Below are 10,675 nucleotides of genomic sequence, written 5' to 3'. Positions count from 1 at the left end.
TGGTGCAGCCATTGTTGGACTACTCAGACTCTATCCTGTGAGCTAAGCTGATAAATCTTTATACATATTCATTCTACTGTTTCTGTTTCTTTGGAGAACCCTGACTAATACACCCACAAAAGTCAAACTGCTATTTTACAGTGGAAATATCTTGCCTGGTAGGTTGGATTTCTTGTTCACCGGGTTCACACCAAAGGAAAATTCATGTTCCTTATGCTACCTTGTTTTCTCTTGCTGTTTTAAGACACTAACGAAAACCAGCTTTGCTCAAGGGCTTAATTTGGCTTACACTTCCATATCATAGTCCATCACTGAGGGAACTCAAGGCAGCAACTCAAAGGAGAAACCAGAAGGCAGGAATGGAAGCAGAGACCATAGAGAAATAGTGATTACTGACATGCTTCCCCTGGCCAGCTCATCTACTGCTCTTATACAGTCCAGACCCACCTGCTCAGGGATCACACCCACACCCCTAGGGTTCTGGGCCATTCTACAAGAAAATGCCTAATAGACATGGCCACAGGCAAATCTGAATGAGGAAATTCCTAAATTGAAGTTTCCTCTTCCCAGGTGACTCCAATTTGTGTCAAATTGACAAAAACTAGCCAAAACAATTGGCCTTTTGTCAAATTGATCCAAAAATACATTACTGTAAGAATAACCTTTCATTTCTTGTGACTAAGATCTCATGTTAATAGTACAATATAAAACTCAGTCCAACTTTTAAAAGTCGACCATTTAAAAAAATTTCTGATTTAAATTTTAAGTTTCCCTTAAAACTGCAGTCTCTTAGCTGTGGGATCTTATAAAATAAAAATATGTTGCATAATTTCTTAGTATCTTATTCTCATAGGATTTAGGTAGGGCATAAAAATCATCACACTTAAGCAAAACCAAACTCCAGAAGTTTAGCTCCAAAACTTTTAGCTCAGTGTCTGGCATCTGGGATTTACTCATGATCTTCTAGGCTCCAAAGGACTTGGGTAACCTCACTTCTTGAGCTCTGACAACTATAGCACACATGGGTTACCTCATGGAATAAGACCAACTGTGCTCCACACTTGCCACTGTCATTAGTAGTCATCTCACAGCCTCGGCACCACCAGTATGCTGGTGTTTCCACTGCAATTGAGGCTGTACCTTCATCAATGGCCTCTCCTGGTCTCATGTTCTAAGTGTCAGCTACTGTAATTGACCCCAACAAAACCAGTATCATGTGGGAGACTCTTAGACATTGTTAAGTTCAGCTTCCTGATTTAGATACAGCTTTGGCCCCCTCTGAATTATAGTTTACTTGTGCTGGCTCAAAGGATATACTCCCCAGAAAATTTTACCTTAAGAATGTCGGCCTTCTATTAATCACAGTTGATTTCTCAGTGCCAGCATTCCAGCATTCATTATCCATTAAACCAAACTTTTCACTTCCAAAGATTCTTAATCCAAAATATCAAATGAGTTACCCTGATAGAGTATTTGAGAGTTTCTAAAACTTCCCACTGAAACTTGGAAAACTAAGTTTCTCAGCATTCTTATCTTCTAAAAGCCCATTAAGCTCTGAGCACTTGGCTATTCCAGGCCAAAGTTCCCACAATCTTCCCCAAAGCCAACATGGTCAGGTCCATTAGAGCACGATCCATATTCTTTTTTAAAATATAAAAGCAGAATTGAAATTCAGATTACTTCTATTAAAACAAACATCTTACATGAAATAGAAACATATAACAATATATTAAAGGATATTATAATCATAAATAAAAGTTCTATTTTAGGAAACATACTTATTTTTCATAAAACTATGTTATGTTGATATAGTCCTTTTCTTATTTGAAAATGTATTACATTATATTAAATTCTTAGTTTTAATTTCTAATATGACATATATTGATAGATGTAACTCATATAAGCCATATCACTTTGAAGTTCTCAATGATCGTAAGGATATAAAAACATCTGTATACCAAGAACTACTTCTACTGAAAATGTGGGATAAAATGTATACAAGGGGTAATTAACATCAGCTTTATCATCAGCTAACATCTCTCTGATTAAGTGATAAATTGGTATATCACAGTATACTATAAACAAATTGTGTATGACTGTATTAAATATCCATAAAATAATTTTTGCTACCCAAAATACTTATTGGCACAAAATATGTCTTCTATCACTATTGTAAATGTGCCAGGAATAGTAAAATATAGACTGAATATGTTTACTGAGAGATATTATTAATGCTGTGGGTTTTCATTGTTCCAACAGCAACTGTGATTGATTCACACTTTAGATAAGACAAAAAGTGCAAGGTAACACTTTCTTCTCATCCTGTTATTTTCAAAGTCAAGCCTTGCGATTTGAGCATCTCCCAGAGCCTTTGTCTTCCTGGGCAACTGTGAATGTTTTCTGACCTTTAGATAGGATAGCATGCACTGAATAAATAGTATTGTGTTTCTGCCTATTAATTCCATGTATTGGCTCTTATGGATAATTAGCATGTGTCTCATATTGTTAGTATGAATTTAACTGAAATAGCTGATGACATTGTTTCAAAGTGCTATGACTGGATAAATATATATTCCTTGCACTTAGGGACATCTGGGTACACTAATTGACTCGATAGGCCTCAATGTATATGAAAGAATGCATGAAATTTGGTGGGGGAGGGGTATGGATGGGGTGGGTATAAAGACGATGTTTTGTATGAAATGCACAAAATTCAATAAAAATATACATAAAAACCCAACCATCACATATCCTTCGTGACTTTATCACAAAATCTATTCCTCTTCCCTTGCTCCTCTTTCCCTCTACTCTACCTTTATGGCCATTTTCTTCCATGCATTTAGAATTCACATGGGAAACATTTTTTGCTTACTTCTAAGGTCCCACTGATTATGATGTGAACCATCAAATTAATGAGAACTTGAAGGAGAGGAATAAGAAAACATTAAATATAAAACAAACACGATTCTTAAAGATTGAACAATCATGGCATACATTCATCTGAAAGATTATAAATATTACTCAACTGTATTATGAACAGCAAATTTTTAGTATAAGTCTTCTGTGCATCAAACCTAGAAAGGTTTATGCATTGAATCACATTTAGTCACTAATGAGTGTGCATAACATCATAGTGAGAACATTCTGTTTGCTGTAGCCCCTACTTGTCATCATAAACACTTTGCCAGATTTCAGACTGAGTTAATCATTTTGAACTAATTTTTTTAAAACTAGATTTTTTCCACATTTGAGTGAGCTTGGGATTTTGAAATTTCTGTAACTGGATTATATATTATAGAATGTAACAGCTCAGTTTTGCAAGTCGGTCAAAGGTTTTTGACAGAGAGATGTTATGTTCCTAAGTGGAAGCCCTTCATGATGCATAAATTAGTTACATTAACCTGCCTAGGGCTGAAAATATCATAATTTATTCCAAGAAATTTGACAAGTTCTACTGAATCCAATTGCAATGCCTGCTGTATTATAGACATTCTTTGGCAATCACAGTAACTTCTGATTTCTGTAGAACTTCAAAGTACTGTGTAATCCTTTTGAAGACATTCTAGTTTTAGGCCATATATATAATGTGATATATATATATATATTTATATATATATGAGTTCATTAAATTGGGTGGGGGGCAGTGGGGGAGATGAGATGAGGGGAGCCAATCTAAATACCATCAAACTATATTGTATGAAAATCACAAAAATTCAATTAAAATGCAAAAAGAAGACTATACCACATTCTTGTACGAATTTCTGTTTTAGTTTGCTTTCTGCTGCTGTCATAATACACTCCGAATGAAAAAAAAATTGGAAAGAGTTTATTTCATCTTACAAATCCCAGTTCACATCATGGCCATAAGTCAAGACAGCAATTCAAGGCAGGAACCTGGAGGCAGGCACTGAAGCAGAGACCACAGAGAAATTCTGCTTACTGACTTCCTTCTCATGGCCTGATCAGTTATCCTTATTATACATTCCAGACCCACCTGTCTTGGGATGGCACAGTTCATAGTTGGTATGTCCCTCCTATATTACACAGCAATCAAGAAAATGACACAAAGACATTGCTAAACTGAGGGAGAAAATTACTCAACTGAAGTTCTCTCTTCACAGATGACTCTAGACTGTGTCAAGTGGACAAAAAGTGCTGGAACATTGTCATTTCTCTCCTAGCAATATTCTTAAGTAATATTTTATAAGCAACCTGGGGCTGGCAAGACGGCTCAGCAGAGAAAAGCACTTGTCACCATGCCTGATGACCTGAGTCCCTTCTCTGTAGCTTAACAAATAGTTTAAGGAGAAAACCAACTCCTCCAATTTGTCCTCCGACCTGCACATGTTAACCTTATTCCATGTCCAAGCACCACATAGTCATAAATAAATGACTAAGTACATAGATATGTAAATAAATGCATTAGAAACCTGGAGTAACTGCATATCCCTCATAACAGAGCCTCAGAGATAAGGAAGGTCTAAAATAAAGGCTGATGCCTAAACTATAGTGATATGGAAAGAACAAAATGTCCACTATATCAAGGTGAATGCAACAAAACACACAATCAAAATGTTATTTGAAACCCACAGAGACATGGAGTAGATTGAGTTCCTTGAAAGATGCAGCTTGCCTTTCAAGAAGGACCTGGGTGGACAGGTCTTTGCATGGAAAAATGGAACACTAGACAAGTGTTTTAGAATAACTTAGGTGAAAATTTAATGATTCCATAAAGATCAAGTCTGTCTAACGTGTAAAATAAAATGCCAGGAGCTCCAGAAACAGGGGAGTTTCCACTTATTTCCAGACAGTTTGTCCATGGACCTCTACTAGATGCTAATAACAGAGATGGGAAGAGAATGGGAGCTCAAAGAGAAACTGGATGAATGAAGCACACACGGAGAAATATATCACTGATGTAGAAAAGTCAGTGAATCCTCATGTGGGAGGATTCAAGTGTCTTCATTGAATATTATCAGCAAGAAATCACAAGTTACCATACATTGCATAAGAAAGTTAGGGAAAAAGTTTACCATGGATTGTAGGATAAGAGCAAGCGGTGGGTACATATCCTTTGCTAATGACATTACAGATTGTCTATCCTACTGAAGAGGCAGGCACAGGATAGGCTCTCACATACAATCACAAAACATAGCAAAGTCTGGATGCTTCATTTAATTGAGGCAGAAAAGCTGAGTTCCCTCTCTAGGAACTATGCATACAGATCTTATTTAAGATGAAGCCTGTAGGAGACTGGAGAAAAACCCTGCCTAGCATCATGAAGCCCACAGACATGCTGCAAAAGGCAGAGGTTTAAAAAAATGGGCAGATGTTTAGAATGGAGAGATGTGAACATGACACAATAAACCCTGTCTGTGGGAAAAGCATGCAGAGATGACTCAAAGCAGAAACACTTAAAAGAAAGCTTATAAACTGGCCATTGTAGCACAAATCATTGACCCCAGCACTCCATAGGCCGAGGCAGGAGGATCAGGATTTTGGAGACATTGAACCACGAATCTAAGATGTATGCACTTGTTTTCCACTGAATAATTTTCAGGGGTTTCTTCTCAGTCAACATTCTTACAAGAACCAGAGAGTGATTTCCTCCAAGGCAGAACAAATCTGTTTTCTGTGTAGTAAAATGAAAGCAATGTCTCCTTCTGAGGGAAAAGATACTGAGTATTGCTAGTAATCCCTTGTAAAGGCTTAGCATTTCCTAAGCTTGGTGATCATCATCTATGCTTCAAACCCACTGTGTGTACACCTTTCACCTGAGACACTCTATTTTGCTTGTCTGGGTCATGGGGGAGCGGGAAACAAGCAAAATATAGAAAAATCTCATCCTGCCTTCTGTCTTGTGTATAACAAAATTCTTCTCTCATCCGTAAGTCTCGTGTCTTCTGCCCAGACCCTTTGAGCCTGCAGCAAACAACTTTAATAGTATAATAATGCACTCTTTGTAGTTGTTGATGGCTTTGATGATGAAGGTGCAATGCTGATGAAGTCCAGGCTCTGAAATAATACTGGAAAAGGCTGTTAACATAAGGTAGGGGGTGTGGGATGGCACCCAACCAATCAAGTACTGAAAGCTCTCATCCAAATTGTACGGCGGAGGTTGATTAATAGGTGTCGCTAGCTGGCTTACCTCTCAATGCATACATAGAGGCCTAGTGACAGGCATAAATTGAAAAGAAGCTTCAATGAATGTTTCATTTCTTTCTTCTCATTCTCCTTCAGGTGGGAGGAGGAAGGAATGTTTTCCTGGAGGGAAAGCATGGAGCCCTGAATCTCCATTCAAAGGGTAGCATGACTTTGAATGTGAAGTCAAGGTGGTACCAGTTTAATTGGGTAGCCTCCAGAAGGAGGACAGGAGAGAGGCTTGTAGCCATCAGAAAAAGTTGTTGTGATGGGCTTGGGCCATCACATGGAAGTTAAAATGAAAATTAATGTGTAGCCTTGCTTACCAAGTGGGTACTTCTCTTTCTTTTCTTTCGATATCTTTGATTTTGTCCCTCTACCTCAACAGCTATACCAATGACACTAGTGAAAAAAATCTTACCATTTTGGGAATCTTTGCAGATGCAGAGGACTACACCTTGTCTAATTACACCTGGTATAGCAATATTTAATATGTGCAATTTTAACCATTTTAAATGTACAGTTCAATAGCATGGAAGACATTCGCATCCTTGTGAAACCTTCAGCACGATCCATTTCCAGATCATTTTTTTCTCATCTCCAACTGAAACTGTTTGTCACTGAATATTATCTTTTCCTTCCATCCTTTCCTGGATCCCTGATAGCAAGTATTTTATTTTGTCTATTAGTCTTAGTATTCTATTTCATATGAATGGATTAATGCCTTTGTATTTTTCATATCAATCTTATTTTTCTAACATAACAGTTTCACGTTTCTTTTTTCTTCTATTTCTGTGAAGAATGGAATTGGGAATTTGGCGTTTTATTGAAGCTGTAGATTGCTTTTGGTACAATGGACTTTTTTACAGTATTAATGCCTCTAATCCATGATCATGGAAGGTTTTTCCATCCTCTCCTGTCTTCCTCAATTTCTTTTTTCAGTGTTTTAATGTTTTGTTTGTCGAGGTCTTTCATTTCTTGGTTAGGCTTATTATACTTTGCTTAAAAATATTTTTTTCAATTCTTTGAGTATTTGATTCAATATATTTTATTGATGTTTCTGGCCTCCTACAAGTCCTCTCAGATCTTCTCTCACACCCCTATAGACCCAGCTTCATGCTTATGTTCTTCCCCTATTATTTCAATATGCATTGCTTTCATATTCTTGGGTCTGGAACCTGCCCTGGATTGTCTTCGAGCTACCAAGTATCACACCCTTAAAGAAAACTGACTCTTACTATTTCTTCTTTTTTTGACTCTTACTATTTCAAGCAGCTACCGAATGCTAAGGGTGGAACCTCATGCCCACCTGCCCCCTTCCATGTTGGGACTTTTTTGGCTTAGCGTGAGTAGGTTTTGTGCATGCTGGCACAATTTCTTTGTGTTCCCATGTACAACTACCCTGGTGTCTCAAAAAATGCTCCTTCCCTATAGTTGTCCACCAACTCTGGCTCTTACATTCTCTCTGTCTTTTCTTCCACAAAGGTCCCCAAACCTCAGGAAGCAGGATTTAAAATGTTCACCCTATTTGGGGCTGAGCACTCCATAGCCTTTTTTTCTCTGCATGTTGACCAGTTGTGAATCTCAGTGTTAGCTGCTTTCTATTGCATGAAGAACCTTGTTGATAAGGGATGAGAGATACAGTGATTTATGGATATAGGAATACATTGTTAGAAATAATTTAAATACTATGTCCATTCTTTAGAACATTAGTGTAGAGTCTCCTTATTTAGCCATAATTTTTTGGCTCTCATAATGGTACCAGGTATGGTTTCAATCTTGCATAACAGACCTTAAATTTAATCATAGAGTGGTTGGTCATTCCTTTATCATTCCTGCCATTATTGCACTAGTAGGCAAATTTCCCCATGTTAGTCATTTTTGGAGCTCACAGGATTGGGTTCACAAGGATTGTTAATTACTTTTCTCCCCCAGTAGTGTGCATATCACCTTTCAGCACAATGAAAGCTAACCAGTCAGGATGAAGCTTCTAGGTCAATATGTGCCTGATTTCTCCATGCTTTATGATTAAAGTATCTGTTATCTCAGCAGTGTGATCTCACCATCAAGTTCTGGAATGTATTTAAGAGGACTGGCAATAGCCTATAATGTTTGGGTTGGGTTTATGGGATCCTACTGACCAACAACTCCAAGATGTAGCCCATTCCTGGTACTAGGGTTTTTGTTTACTAGGATGAGGTATGTAGTTGGTGTATTGTTCCTCCATTATAGGGTAAATCCATGTAAACTTTTAAAATACATGTACATGTATATACTTTTGATAACTTCTATAGTAGTAAGGTTCCACATGTTTTTTTAAAAAAAACATTCAGTGTTAACTAACCTTCCCCATATTCACTTTCCTACACAAACTTACAACCACCCACCCCAATTATTCTTTTCTGTTCCACTATTCCTTTTAACCCTTTATATCACTGTTTTATCGCCCTTCCCTTGAACTATTCCCTCCTTTGAACCTGGCCTCTGGCTAATTTCCTAACCTAGTTCCAATGAAACATGCATATCTAAAGCTTAAAAGCTAACATCCATATATGAGATGAAACACGTGATGTTTGTCTTTCTGGGTCTGGGTTATCTCATGAAGGATAATTGTTTCTAGTTTTACCAATTCACCTGTGAGTTTCATTATTCTGTTTTTTGATTTTTCTACTTTATTTTATGTGTATGAATATATTGCCTGCATATATGTAAGTACACCCACATCATGCAATGTCTGCAGAGGGAAGAAGAGGGCATTGGGTTCTCCTGGAATTGGAGTTATAGACAGTTATTAGCCACCAAGTGGGTGCTGGGAATCAAACCTTTGTCCTTTGCAAGAGCAGCCAGTGCTTTTATCTTCTGAGCCATCTCTCCAGCCTCAATTTGTTTTTCTTAAGAGTGGAATAAGAGGCTGGAGAGATGGCTCAGTGGTTAAGAACACTAGCTGTTCTTGAAGAAGACCAGGGTTCGAATCCCAGCACCCACACGGCACCTAACAACTGTCCATAAATCCAGTTCCAGGGGATCTGACAGTGTCTTCTGTCCTCCATGGGCATTGCATGGCACAGGTGCACTTACCTACATCCAGGCAATACATGTATACACATAATATAAAAAAATAATAAAGAAAATATTTTTTAAAAAGTGGAATAATACACATTGTGTAAATGTACCTCATTTTTTCTCATGCTATCATCAGTTGACGAACATTAAGGCTGTGCCAATTTCCTGGCTATTGTGAGTATAGCAGTGATGAACATGGATGAGCAAGTATCTCTGTAATAGGATAGGGAGTCCTTTGGGTATTTATCCAAAAGTTGTATACCTGGATGTTGTGGCAGATCTGCTTCTAGATTTCAAGGAAACCCCAAACTGATTTCCATCGTGGCTGCACCAGTGTGCACTCCCACCAACAATGACTAAGTGTTTACCTTTGTCCATATCCAAAGCTGCACTTGTATATATCTATATCTATCTATATCTATATCTATCTGAGCTATAATGGTGGGGTAAGATGAAATTTAGGAGTAACTTTAATTTCCATTTTACTGATGGTTAAGAATGTTGAACATTTTTAAAGTATTTCTCAGCCATTTGTATTTCATCTCTGGAAAACTCTGTTTACTTCCATGCCCTATTTTTAGTTGGATTGGTTGTTTTGCTTACATTTAGTTATTCTAATTATTATATATTGTATAAATTAACCCTCTGGCAGATGTATAACTGGTCAAGTCTTTTCACATTCTGTGTCTTCCTTTTGTGTATACTATATTTTTGCTGTACAGAAGCTTTTTGTTTTTATATGGTACCTTTTGACATTTGTTGGTCTTAATGCCTGTGCTATTTAGGTCCTGTTCAGGAAATTTTTCCTGTGCCTAAAATTTCTAGTGTATTCAGTACTTTCTCCTCTATCAGGTTCAGGGTATCAGGTATTTTGTTGATGTTCTTAATCCAGTTGGAGTTGAGCTTTATGCAAGGTGAGAGGTAGGGATATGTATATGGATCTAGTTTAATTCTTCTACATGCAACTATACAGTTTTCCCAGGACTATTTGTTAAAGATGCTATCTTTTCTCCAATGTGTATTTTTGGCCTCCTTCTCAAAAATCAGGATTATTTTGGCTATGTTGGCATAGTTTCTCTTTCATTAAAAATTTAATATTTTTTTCAATTTCTTTGAGGATGTGCCTTAGAATTCTGATGAAGATTGCATTGAACCTGTAGATTGCTTTTGGTAGGACAGCCATTTTGACAATATTAATGTTACTGATCCATGAACATTGGAGACCTTTCCATGTTCTGGAATCTTCAGTTTCTTTCCTCAATGTCTTAAAGTTTTTATTATACATGTCTTTCACTTTCTTAGTTAGGTTCATTCAGAGGTATTTTATTTCCTGTGGCTACCATGATTAGGATCATTTCCATGATTTCTTTTCAATATCTCAATATGTTTTTTGATATATAGGAAGGCAACTGATTCTTGCGTCTTAATTTTGTATCCTAACACTTTGCTGAATGTGTTACCAGCTTTGTGA

Source organism: Nannospalax galili, unplaced genomic scaffold (assembly GCF_000622305.1).
Source record: "Nannospalax galili isolate Female #2095 unplaced genomic scaffold, S.galili_v1.0 scaffold1188, whole genome shotgun sequence".
Lineage (NCBI taxonomy): Eukaryota > Metazoa > Chordata > Mammalia > Rodentia > Spalacidae > Nannospalax > Nannospalax galili.
This window is presented reverse-complemented; position numbering follows the sequence as displayed.